Here is a 13,551-nt window from a genome sequence, read left to right as displayed (position 1 = left end):
CAAGGTCCCTTCCCACCCAAACCAATCTATGATTCTGTGATCATCTCAATCCATTTTCCATCTGTTTGAATGGAACTTCCGCATGCCAGGCTCCCCGCACACCTACCCTCTGGGTTAAAATAGCACGTCCCAGGTAGTTTGGGTACAGAAGGGAAAGAGTGCAAGGAAAAAGCACGGCTGGATAGCGTGAAAACTGCCCGGGGAGGTCACGTCAGAGCTGCAGCATCAACCCCCAGCATTGCAGGCACTGGACAAAGCCTGCAGCAAGAGCAGGCACCCAGCTTCCTGCAAGGCCACAAAAGGGTTACTGCTCATTGGCTAATTAGCTGAAATGCTAATTAGGAGCACATGCCCCTGCTCAAAATCAGGCTCAGGGGTGGGAGCTGCCCTGGAAGGAGCAGTCTGGGACAGCTGGGCTTCATTTGGGTATAGTCCTTGCTGCTGGATTGGGGAAAAGGTAGGCGTGTGGTGCCTGTGGGATGTGGGGAGGTGGCAAAGGGGTTTTGGGAAGGGGCTTGGTGTGGCCTTGGAGTTGGCGTGGTGGCTGATGGTGGTTGCCATACAGCTAGCCCAGTCCTGGGGGACATGCCTGCCCTGGGCAGGGGCTGTCTCTTCAGTGATGGGATGGCACTCCACAAGGCTGAACAGAAGCGCGCCTGGGTCAGGGTTTGTGGTCTCAAAGGTCTCTGCCTGAATGATAACGACGTGCTGCAAGGCTTGGATCCATGCAAGGAGGTCATCCCCGTGGCGGCAGGGTGCCTTGCATGTGCAGTTCCCTTCTGGATGTGAAGCTCTGCTTTTGTGGCTTTTCTAGCTTGTCTAACGTTTGAGATGAAACCTTTTTAACGCTTCTCTGTTCCTAGAAAAAAGTGCTGTGTGCCTCCCTGGTTCTTGGAAGTGGTCAGGAAACTGAACCCCACGTGTGAAGTTGTTTAGAGCTAAGGCAGACTTACTGGTGTAACTTAGCTGTAGGGCTGAGTTTGCAGGCCCACTTCACAACCTCATCAAATGTGTATTTTTGTGTAGTGATTCGTATTGTCTTGGGCATAGTTGGAGCTCTGCTGCAGACCGAGTTAGCTGAGCTACGGACGCTCTGCCGTTGCGGAGGGGCTGGCTGGTTGGGTGGGAGACGAGATCTGGGCAACGTGGATGGCTGTTTCCTGAGGGTGCAAGATGAGAGCAAATAAATTCTTGAGTTATGGTGACACCCCTTAGCTCTAGTCCCCTGGAAATGGGTGTCCTGCCTGTGTCACACACCGGAGCAATCCCACTGCTTTTAGGTCAGTGTTCGCTGTGCGTCCGAGCAAAGCGGTGGTAGGTGGAAACCCCCAGAGAGCGGGAGGTGCTGCCAACGTAGTTGATTTGCTTGTGTCAGGAAACATAAAATCGAACATCTCAGCTTTGTGAGCGTGTAGGTTTTGGGGTGTTTGTCTCTGTTTTTTATTCAAAAATAAACGGAAAGATTCAAATGGATTTTTCTTAATATGCATGGGGGTATGAAATACCCGTCTACCTCCGGGTACACCAGTTTTGCAAGAGCTTAAATGTACTTAGCGTCTTTTTCTTCCAAGCCATCTTCAATACTCTGCTCTCCCTAGAAGCTCTTAATTTTAAGCCAAGCAGGCTTAAAAGCCGGGGCAGCGTGGCTATGGGTGCAGCTCGGCTTCTGCAGCTTGAGGAACCACCCGTGGTGTGCCAGGTCCCTCGTCTTGTCGCAAACAACTGAATCACCGCCGAGATATTTGAGCAGGCTTATACGAAGCGCTGCTTTCTTAAAAAGTCTTTGTGACATTAAAGAAATCTGTAAGAGCTGCGTAACTGCTGGTTTAGTTTCATCAGCTCCTGGCTGGAGTGAAAACGTTCATGTAGATGTGTTTGTAGAAACCCCATGGCAGCTTGGCTGGGTTTTCTCCTCTTTTCTGGACCAGGAATGTGCATGTGAAGGGTATGTTTCCAAAACTTTGAGTGGTTCCAACCCTTGGTACTAGATAAATGTGTCTGTTCATATAACTTCCCCAACCTTCATAGAGGAATTGCTTAATCTTCACACATAGAGCTCCAAAAAAGAAAAAAAAATAAAATTGAAAACTCTCATTATTTTGTAGCATATGGAATCATTCCAGTCAAAAATAGCTTGTCTAGAATATTTGCTGAATTCTCCAGGTATAAGTGGAAAACATAATTACCAGCTTCATGTGAAAGATGAAAACACTGTTTAGGCTAGAGGAGATTCAATCTGTTGAAGTACATTTCAATCTCCATCTGATGCTAAATAGCTATCTGCATTGCAGATAAAGCTGTATTTGCATGCAGACCTGGATGTTGTCATCTCTCTTTCTGCAATTGTTTTGATTTGAAGTCCCTTGTACAGACTCATTAGCTGCCTAGAATATCTTAGTCTGTAAGTATCTCTCTGGAGGCAATACTCAAGATCTCTTGAGGACCTCTGATTATTTTATACAAGTGTTTTTCCTGCTTTGATGGAGCTCACTGTCTTGGTCACCTTGATTTAATCTAAAATGAATGCAGTCGGTGTAACTCAATTGGGAGGAGGAGAAGGGGCTTGATTATAGGCTTAATTTCTAGGCGATGCAAATACAGTTGAATATGCTCTGGGAGTCTGAACAAAAGTGCTTTGGACAGTTTACAGGCTTTAAAAACAAATAGAAGAACCCTCCTCCTTCATCTCTATGGAAAATCATAAGCTTTCCATCCCATCATTTATGATTTCTAAAAGAGTCCAGAATCTACTTGGATTGTTCTTACTTTAGCCCAGAAAGGCTTTAACCCTTTACTGTAAAGGCAGGCTACTTACGAAACATCAATATGTGCATATAAGGATTTTTTCTGAATACTAAAATGGGAGTTACGGAGTGATTTTTCTATTTCCGTAGCAGTGTTTAAGTCTTTGGTCCCTTGATCTCAAGGTGCTTCTGCAAGAGCAGAGACTTTGTCTTGGATAAACCTCCACTTCTACAATAAACGGCTACGAGTGTATTCCCCATAATTCATGGCCAAAGTTTATTCCACTTTTCCCACTGTTTGGGCATACGTTCTAACAGGACTAAGACAGCCGTGCATGTAGACCGGAGGCCTAGCTATTATAGGAGTCTTCTGGGCTTGTGGGTTTGATTAACATGACTGTTAATTACACAATTATTGATATAGTTAAGTATTTAAAATAGTTAACCAGCAGTTAAAACAATTAACTATCCCAGCGTTAAGCGATTCGCATCCTTTCATGTTTATCAATGCAGCTTATTTCTGTGGTCTGGGCTACTCAGAGTAACAAAACGGGCAGATCGTTAATTTAGGCAGAGCTGAGGTTTGTTAGCAACTGGGTAAATTCTACTTGGACATCTCTTGGGTCTTAAAATGGTCTGCAAACCACTTTAAAATGTCTATTTTTAAATGCAAGCCTATATATATTCTCCCTCTGCTCAGGTTCTGCGCCCTTCACACCAGGTACTGAAAGAAATATATATATATATGGCATATTTTCACGGTGAAGTTATTTTCCTGTGCTTCTAGTATCAGTTTGGTGCTGGGCTGCCACCTTGGAGCCTCTCTCACTCCTGAGCTGCTGCTCGGTGCCCCGGGAGCGTGGGCTTCTCGGGTGGTGGCTGAGAGGACCCGGCTTGCCTCTCCCTTGCCACGTTCTCCGGGGTCAGCGGTGTAAGGAGACAAGAGGAATAGGGATATGCTACTCCTGATCAAATCCCCTGTAAGCAGCTTCTGTAACGAGAATTTTCCCCTCTTCTTAGAATTATAGAATTGTCCAGGTTGGGAGGGACCTTTCAGATCATCGAGTCCAACCATCGACCCAACTCTGACAAACCCATCACTAAACCGTATCTCTAAGCACCACGTCTGCTCATCCTTTAAACACCTCTAGGGATGGCGACTCCACCACCACCCTGGGCAGCCTCTTCCAGCGCTTGACAGCCCTCTCAGTGTAAACAGTTTTCTCAATATCCATCCTAACCCCCCCCCCGGTGCAACTCGAGGCCGTTTCCTCTTGTCCCATGGCCTGTTCCTTGGGAGCAGAGCCCGACCCCCGCTGGCTCCCCCCTCCTTTCAGGGGGCTGTAGGGAGCGAGAAGGTCTCTCCTCAGCCTCCTCTTCTCCAGGCTGAGCACCCCCAGCTCCCTCAGCCGCTCCTCACCAGCCTTGTCTTCCCCAGTGATTAACCCTGGACAATGAATGTCACCTACGATCCCTCGGAGCCCCAGCTTGGCTCCTGGATTTTGTGCTGAACTCCGGCACATCCCAAGCTGCTAACGAAGGCAGGTAGCACACGTACCCAACTGTTGCTGCAGAACATTAGTAATCAGATTAGCCTGGAAAATGCAGGAAGGGCCCGTGTTCATTAGCATGTATCCCTTCAGCTGCGTAATTAGAGGCTGTTTGTGAGAACAGTCCTTTGATTCGGAGGGTGACGATTCCCGGTGAACATCTCCGGTACAAATGGGAGCAGTGCTGGGGCAAACAGGAGAGCTTGTTAGTACCAGAAGGGATTAAAGGAAGTGTTGGGGTTAATTGCAGTGAAACCCTTCTGTGGCCAGCTCCACCGCTAGCGAGAGCACGCGGGCACTGAGCATTCCCAGTGAGCTCTGGGATGGATTTCAAGGGAGCTGCCTCTAACCCAAACCTGGAATTAGCCGTGCCCATAAGTCTGCCTTTTCGATACTCGGGATGGTACATGGATTGATGTCTAGTCACTTAAACAAGGATGAAATGCCTTTTATACTAATGGATTTTCTTGCTTATTATGTATGTATTCATCTGAAAATTACTGTTTTGTGATGCTTTGACACGCACAGGTCTGAGCAGGAGCTGCAGACCTCGGGAGCTCCCTTCAGTCCTGTGCAAGTGGCTCATTTTCCTTGTAAAAATCATATTGTTAACTGTTTGATTAAAAACAACCCAACAAAACCCGTTAGCATCACTTGTTTGGGGCAGAACTCCTGGGGTGGTTGATCCGACCTCTCTCTCTCTGGAGACCAGGCTGCTCAGCACCTTCTCCCCTCCCCAAGGACGGAGATGGAACGAGATGATCTTTAAGGTCCCTTTGAGGAGTAACGGTTTTACACTGCAAGAGGGGAGATTGAGATGAGATGTGAGGCAGAAATTGTTTGCTGTGAGGGCGGTGAGCCCCTGGCCCAGGTTGCCCAGAGAAGCTGTGGCTGCCCCATCCCTGGAGGGGTTCAAGGCCAGGTTGGCCGGGGCTTGGAGCAACCTGGGCTGGTGGGAGGTGTCCCTGCCCAGGGCAAGGGGTGGCGCTGGGTGGGCTTTAGGGTCCCTTCCCACCCACACCATTCCATGACCTGTGCTGTGAGGTGTTTTTCTTTGTTAACCTTCTATAATTTGGGTTTAGTTTCATTTCCAGCTGAACAGTTCTGCACTTTTGAGAGTGGTTTGCTGAAAGCTGGCACCAGTGTCTCTTCCCTGTGGTAGATTTCTCTGCTTCTGCTGACACCCACCCTTACCTGGACGGTGAAACGGGAGGATGCACAGTGTCGTCTTGCATGGGCGTCCCTGGGTCTCGGGGGTACTGTGCAGCGCTGGGCTCCTTCCTCCCTTTCTGCCCCCATCTTGATGCTTTATTTTCCATGGGTGCGCAAAGGCGGCATCCGAGCTCTGCGCCGCTTTTGTGTTGTACTGAGCATGAAGAGTCGGGTAGAGAAGCAGCGAGCATCGAAGCTCCAAACACTTTGTATGCCTCTTCGGAAGGACTTGGTTAAAATGCTGAGAAACGTGATGTAATCTGCTGCTATTTGCTCTCTTTATAGTCGGTCTGCCATCTAGAGAATGAAGGTCATAGGCTAGTAGTTATTGGCTGAAGCTAATAGACCTTATAAAGGAGATTGTAATTCTTGCTGGATGTAAGGGGCTATTATCCTTTAGATTAAGACCAGCTAGTTGCAACTAATGAACTATATCCCACATAATGGGCAAGATGAACTCTTACTACCGCTACATAGAGAGCTTTGGTTAATCTTCTAATTATTAAATGAATAAAATTATTCCTAATAGCATGTAATTTTGTGGTCAAGCAGATAATTATCTTTCTTGCATAAAACAGTAAAAATCTTCTGTGGTGTAAATCAGCATGTGCAGTTATTGACTTCAAGTCTGGATTGCAACTCGTTTGTCTCTGTCCTTGCTTAACCCTGACCCAAAGCTCAGCGGCTCAATGAATGGGGCTTCTGCACGGCGGCCAGTGCTTGTGGCTGAGCTTGTCTGATCGACCTCAGTCCTGACCTCTAGTTACGCTATTCCTGATGGTCCCAACCCTCCTTCTTCCTACGTTTATTCTTCTCTAAGCAGCCATCTTCTCCTGACAGAAATTCTTAAATATATATGTAAAATAATTAATGTATTTTAATATGAACTGTGGTAATAGCTCTTTCCTTACAAACCCTGTCTGCTGAAGTTGCTCATCATAAGATCTCTGACACTTAGATACCACTGAATCGTGCTTAGATGCCTAAAGCCTCCAAGTGTTATGGAAAAGCCTTGAAATACAGGAATGTGCCTCTGCAATAGAGAATAAACATTAGCTCTTTCTGAGTGAGGGGCAGGGAAGTGACGGAGCAAAGAAACGAAAACCAGCAGCAAGTTTTGAGACCAAGAACCAAACAAGTGCCAAGTGGGAGGATGTCGGTGGTGAGACAGACGTGGTGCACCAACAGGACACGTAGGGCGTGGACATCTGGAAAAATGCTGTAGCTTCACAATAACTTTGTATGGGCTAGACACCTGCTTTAGTGAGCCGGTGATGGGATAGTTTTTGTTAAAATGAATCCAGGGTTGAGCCTGAAACAGCAGAAATTCAGCTGTACCCCAGTACCTGGGGTACTTTGCTTCTTACAACCTCCACATTGTGGAGGTGGCTGATGATCAGGGAAGTTGTGGCTGCCCCATCCCTGGAGGGGTTCAAGGTCAGGTTGGACGGGGCTTGGAGCAACCTGGGCTGGTGGGAGGTGTCCCTGCCCAGGGCAGGGTGTTGGAATGAGATGGTCTTTACGGTCCCTCCCAACCCAAACCATTACTGTGATTCTATGACAGCTCTGTATGTGCCTTACATGAGATGTGTATGTGCTTCCCACCAGCGCATGGGGCAGAGGAGGAGGGTGGAGGCACCAGTGTTGGCCTTGGTTTAGAGCATGTAGTAGAAGGCTGCTGGTTTGGGAGCTCAGTCTGGGGGGTGGGCACGGAGCAGGAGCTTCTATGAGTTCACCCTAGTTCACAAGGCAAGAGGTCACACCTGCTGTCCCAGCAGTGGGACATACTCCCAGAGCTGCCTTTCACTTTGTCACGTATGACTGAGCTTGGGACTCCCTTCTCCAGGATTTTGGCTTCAGTGCACCTTAGAGTGCCAGAGCCGGACCTGCAAAGCCAGGCTGCCCCTCACGAACGCGACCCCCACGCGCCACACGGAGCCAGGTTCTCTTTCTACATCCTGTGCTAATTCGATATACAGGAGAAAAAGGCAAATGGCTGATTTGGGGTGCTCTTTCCAGCTGAGAGAAGCTCTCCCTGGCTGCAGACATGGTGCTTGTTGAGGACCTGTGAGCAGCCTCCAGCCAATGCCCGTTCCCTGCTGCAGAGCCGGGGAAAGCAAGGGGAGCCCTCCCTTGGCAGGAGCTGGCTGGAGGAGAAGGGGATGTGGGAGGGAGACCTTTTTGATGGCTCAAAACTGAGCGATCCCCTGAATAAACAGTGGTTTCGAAGCTGGACTACCTGAAATCAGCAGCAGGGCTCCAGCCTGGTGCTCACAGCGGTTAGACCCCGTTCCTTACCCAGATGGGCACGCCACTGCTTCTGAGGCTCTCTGCAGCTTCGCCACCTCCTCATTCCACACTGACTTTAAAAGCTTTTGGTGTTCAGGAGACGCTGAAGATGTGCTTCTCCTTGTGCTGTGTGTTTGGTCTCGTTTGACCTCATCGGTTTAGTTTTAGTTAGGCAACTGCTGGCTTTATCCTTATTAAAATTTTATATTGCTTATAAATAAGAAATGAGTTTCTAATAATAGCCGCTTTCTTTGCTTAATTAAGGTATTTTCATTTAGTGGCTGCTGAGTGTTTTTCTGCTTCCTGGTTTGTTTTTTAACACCTTGTGTTAATGATGATACAGTTTGAGGAATTACACTCCGGAGGAGGAACTTCCTTGTACCAATTAGAGAGTCTCCCGAGACGATGCCACGAGTGGTGACACATTAGGTGTTACCGAGGGCTCTTCCTGTTAATGAGTTGCAGATGCATCCAATGAGTTGTTCAGGGACGGTGGTGGAAAAGGTAGGCAAGAAAATAAAGGCGGAGGATTACAGTAACTGGGAGTTCCTAGGGCAGCCCCCCTTTCCTCCCCAAACGGCCTAGCGAAGGACAGAGCTGCTGCTTTTACGAACAAATCAAAGGGAGGGAGCACGGCGGAAGGCAAACTAGCCCCTCAAACTGAGGGACTTTATCAGTGAGACACAGTAGAGTATTGCCTGGCGTCGTCTAACAGCCCTTCTCACAACAGGCACACCACTGCGTGGGCCTGCCACATTTTGTTCTTTTTTTTTTTTTTTTTTTTACAGGGAATGAAATATTGTTTTAAAAATATAGCTGCTTTAGTAATAGAGATAACTTTAAGTTGACACTTCTGTAAATACGTGAATAAGAACACTAAGGGAAAAAAAAAAGGCATTATTTAAAAGAAAAATAAATAGCTTTTGCAATAAAACCCACAAGTGCAGCGGTTATTTTCCCGTGGCTGGAAGAGGTGCAGCTACTTCCCGTGGCCCCTGCCATGGCGGTGGCTCGTTTGAGGAGCATCAGCTCAGGTCCCCACGTGTTGGGGGGTGTAAGGACCTCCCTGCAAGATGCAGGGGCCGAGCAGGGTTGGGCTGGAGGGGTGATGAGGCGCCTGGACACCGCGGCTTCTCCTGCCGGAGCAGAGGGCACGGGAAGCTGGGAGTAGTGCTGACGGCAGCGATGGTGACATCTCCCTTCCTTAGCACAAGTGCCGACGAGCGCTCTCACAGGGTGAGGGTGGCCAGGGGCGTGCATGTGAACGGAAGGTACCCGGCCCCTGCTCCGTCCTCAGCTTCACTTTGTGCAAGAATTCCGAATCTTAAGAGGTGATGCTTGGACAGCAGGATCAGAGCTGGAAAGCGTTCTCCCAACTGGAAAGATGAAAGCTTGCGTTTTCTAGAAAAACCTGAAACAGTCAACCTCTAAAATGGACTATTTTAAACTATTTAAAGGCAGGTTCAACCTCCTAGTAGAGTACTTTATCATCTTTGTTAATTATACTGCTATTTCCACAGTCTGTGTTCCCACTGGAGGAACATTGGGAATACTTTGAGTAAAGCTGTCTAGCCTTCATATTCCCAAAAAACCTTACTATGGTTTTACCTTGACCTCAAATAATCTCCGGTTAGTTTGTTATCTGCGTACTGGGAAAACTGTTATAAAATGTATAACAAGAAAGACTATTTGCTTATTCTCTCTCCCCGAATTAATAAAACCATAAGCTGATTGTTTAATTGCTCTGGTGCCCAGGCAGGTCACAGCGCATGCGCCGTGGATGGAGTCTCTGCTGTCCAAAATCACTCATTTTGAAGTGAATTTAACACTCATAAAGCACGCAGTGCAAAATAAAACCCAAGAAAAGCTACTTCAAAAGCCTCAGTTAATCTTCAGTTTTAAAGCGGGAGTTGTTAAAGCCATTACTGCTGCTCTCAGGATGTTTTTTCAGAAAATCTATTGCGCCATTTATTCCCTCCGTACCACTGTGGTAGTCATTTGGCAAATTCCTGAGCTAAGATTTAAGGGTGATTTTTATAACTTTTTACTAACTACAGTGTTTCCTGGGGGTGTTGGCAGCCAAGTCCATAAAGTGACAACCTCCGGAGCTCTTCGTTAAAGGGTGGCAGAGATGAACTTTTTTTCTCTGCCTACAGGATTAAGGGAAAAAGTCTTTCTTCTAAAATTAATAAAAAAAAAAAAACACCAAGAACAAATAAATAAAATTCTGGACCGATATTTTTTGACTGAGAAATAGCCACGGGAGGTTACCAGCTTGCAAATTCCACAGCAGCTTTCCCTCAGCAGAATAACTCCCGCACGTTGAAGCGGCAGAGCTTGAGCAGTGCTTGCCGCTAGGCTGCCCTTTGAATAAGAGGTGACGTTGAGTAGGGTTGGTCATATTAGAGCAATATAGTGTGTAATGTGGCATTACGCCTAGCATTGTGGGGCGGGGGGGAACGTTTCCTAAAGAAAAAGACAATTCTACCATTTTCAAGAGCTCAATGCTTCAGACGGTTTGAAGGAAATATAAACGTATTCAGTGTCTTGCTTTTCTGCCTTTCAAATACAAAATTCTTGGTTAAACTGAAATTCCACCTACAGCGATGCTCGGAAGGCTTTGACCCATGGGCAGCTCATGAATTCTGCCCCCCTTAATCTCTGCACATCCCTAATACTGACAGTGTTTCTAAGGGTTGGTTTGGTTTTTTTTCATAAATGTGAATTATTTTTTCTTATCTGTTACTGTCATCTGTCCAAAGCCAGTCTAGGTGGGGTGTCTGCCTCTTCTCCTGCCTTCAGCCTGGAGAAGAGAAGGCTCCGGGGAGACCTTCCAGCCCCTTCCAGGCCCTCAAGGGGCTCCAGAAAAGCTGGGGAGGGACTCTGGAGCAGGGAGGGGAGCCATGGGACGAGGGGGAAGGGTTTTACACTGACAGAGGGGAGATTGAGATGAGATGTGAGGCAGAAATTGTTTGCTGTGAGGGCGGTGAGCCCCTGGCCCAGGCTGCCCAGAGAAGCTGTGGCTGCCCCATCCCTGGAGGGGTTCAAGGCCAGGTTGGACGGGGCTTGGAGCAACCTGGGCTGGTGGGAGGTGTCCCTGCCCAGGGCAGGGGCTGGCACCGGGTGGGCTTTAAGGTCCCTTCAGCCCAAACCATCCTGTGATTCTGTGATTTGCCTCTTCTCCCCCACAGATTTCAGCTGGAACAAAGTGCAACCTGCTGTGATGTTGCTTAGTGCTGGGAAATGACCATTTCTAGGGGAGGTGAGTTCAAAAATGAGAAGTAATTCAGGGCCTGGGGGTGCCCAGCAGGTCTGCTGCTGCAGAAGGGTGGCTGCTGCGGGGGGGCTGCAGCCTCCCTCCCCTGAGCTGCCCGTTCGTGCGGAGGTTTCACCTTGGGTGTTTCTCCTGTGATGGAAAGTGCTATTCCCGTCTCCCAACAATAGTCCTAATGCCAAACTTGACGTTTTGCCTGACAAAGCCTGGTGATTAGGGGACTTGTTTGGGAGAGCTGGCCCCTTTCGAATCTCTAATTGCACCAGGGAAGCAATTGTAATGACCAAAATATCTTCCCCAGCCTGAGAATACCGCTGGGCGGTCACTCGCAGGGTGGCGGGGGGGGGGGGGGGGGGGGAGAAGTGACTCATCTCTGCACTGTAAGAATAGCTTTTTGATGGTTTTTTGTTTTCAGCTGCCAACACTGATGTAACTTTTAGAGACATGTGTTATTAAGAATTATCAAGTGTAAGGATTTATTTTTTTTTTTTCCTGGAAAACGCAAACACCTGGTTCCTTCCTGTAGGGAAGAAGATCATCTACTAAAAGTCTTCCCTTGCTCTTTGAGCTGACTGGAGAGAGTGCTTAAGTTTGTGTGCGTCCCCCTTTTAAATTTATTTTCTGAATCTTAAAAGTTTACTGAGTTATTTGAGTAGTACCGCTATTTTCTATACTAAAATAACACCGCAAATAGCGAAGACGGGTGTGAGTGGAGCCCAACCCAGTATAATACGCGATGCTCTGCTCTGGGGGGGGCATTTGCCAGGGCTTTTTGCCACCATCTGGGAAATATCGGCATGAGCGGGCTGATCCTGGCAGCCAGACCCCTGCGGGTGAACAGCCCTTTTCTTCCCTGTTTTTTCCTTTTTATCCCACCTTCTTCACGGTGTGCAACTTGGCTGACAAGAGACTGTTAATTAAACGCCGCTGTTGTGTGTCAGAGCCCAGCGGAGCTGGCGGCAGATGCCGGTGGCCGGGCGGGGGGTGAGCAGCAGCCCCCTTCACCACCACCTTAACAACCGGCTTAATTCTGAAGGGCAACCGTGTGTTGAGACTTTAGACCTTATTTAAAGGTATGTTCCTCAACTGGTTTGGGCGCATCGGCTTTGTTTTGGTCGCTGCTCGTGAGGGTTTGCATCCGACTCCAGCTGCGGAAAGTCCCGTGGGACCAAAGAGTCCCCAAAACCACATCCATGAGCTCGTCGAGGCGTTGCCAGTGGTACTCCTTCATCCGCGGAAAGCTGAATCCAGACCACGTTGCAATTTCTGCTCCTTTGGGATTGCACTTAGTGTTTGAGAATTATCCCACAGATCTGAGTGAGTTATTTGCTGTTGACTGTAAGAATAGGGCTTTGGGGGCTTTTTATTAAATTTTTTTTTTTTTTTTAGAGACCATATCATCAGCAACTGTATTTCCCTATTGCAAAAGTTTAACCGAATGATTGTGCAGAATGAGACTGGGAATCCTGGAACTTGGTACAGATAGGGAATCTCTCCATAGAAAAAGGAGGTAAGATTTAGCTGTAGTATTTTGTTAGCAAAATATGTAAAGCCTCAGCAGCCGTATGGCTGCTCGCGGTGAGACTTGGAGCCGTTTTTCAGAGTTTGAAGGTTTTTCTCAAGTATTTCTCAATGCATCAAACCCTTTCCCACAGGCCGTGCGCTGCCAGGGACTGACTGTCCTCTAAATTACCGTTTAGGTCCTGATGCATTCGTGGTTTTCACCTTCTGAGCATTTACTCCTTCAGGATTATGAAGTGTTTATATTCTCACAGGAGGGATTTTGAGCACTCGCTGCTGACCCTGAATTTGATGCAGAAATACCCTCGTGCAAAACAAAGCCCCCAGGAAAATAAAGTAGTGTTTCTCGGACTTCTTCAAACTGGTGTAATTGAGCGTGTAGTCCAGGAGCAGTACTTCTAAAGGAAAACAAATATAATTAAGGAGTAAGGATTACATATTTTATTTTTAAAAAATGTAATAATTACTATAATTATGTAAACAATAAAATGAATTAAGAAATTGCTCCCAGTCCCAAGGTCCTCAGAAATCCAGCTGCAAAACGCGGCCCTGCGGCGGGCGCAGTTTGATGGTGACCGGTAACTCCGTTTCAGCCGAACAAAGTTTGCTTTCCGCCTACGTTGATTTATTTTTTTCAAAACAAAGCCAGCGGCCATCTCGCCTGTGCCCGTGGCTCCCTGGGACCTGCAAAGCAGCACCCCGGGCATCCATCGCAGGCAGGGGGAGAAGCACCTGGAAGCTCACCTGTGTGATGAGGGCAGCAGGTCTCCCTTCCCCGAGCGGAAGGGAATGGGCAGGAGGGAAGCGACAGGGTGTCACTGTGCACTGCAGCCCTTTAATTTCTTAAGGTAATTAAGTTTTCTATAAAGGAAAAAAAAAAAAAACAATAAAAAAAAAATGGTTCTGCCTGTCCCATTGGCAATTTTTTTTTCTTCTTTCTACAGACAACATGCAGAAGCAT

The 13,551-nt window shown here is 47.7% G+C and overlaps 1 long non-coding RNA gene across 2 annotated transcripts; it reads left to right on the top strand.

Moving 5' to 3' along the window:
• The first annotated feature begins 397 nt into the window (after positions 1–397).
• On the top strand, positions 398–13,213 carry LOC141746606 (uncharacterized). Of its 2 annotated transcripts, XR_012588418.1 has the most exons (4): positions 398–457; positions 10,987–11,057; positions 12,459–12,579; positions 12,770–13,213. It is a non-coding gene; the product is annotated as an uncharacterized LOC141746606 (long non-coding RNA). The 2 variants fall into 2 exon arrangements; XR_012588417.1 differs by lacking the exon at positions 12,770–13,213 and having other exon boundaries at positions 12,459–12,763.
• Positions 13,214–13,551: the final 338 nt, after the last annotated feature.

This window comes from Larus michahellis, chromosome 7, assembly GCF_964199755.1.
Source record: "Larus michahellis chromosome 7, bLarMic1.1, whole genome shotgun sequence".
Lineage (NCBI taxonomy): Eukaryota > Metazoa > Chordata > Aves > Charadriiformes > Laridae > Larus > Larus michahellis.
This window is presented reverse-complemented; position numbering and strand designations above follow the sequence as displayed.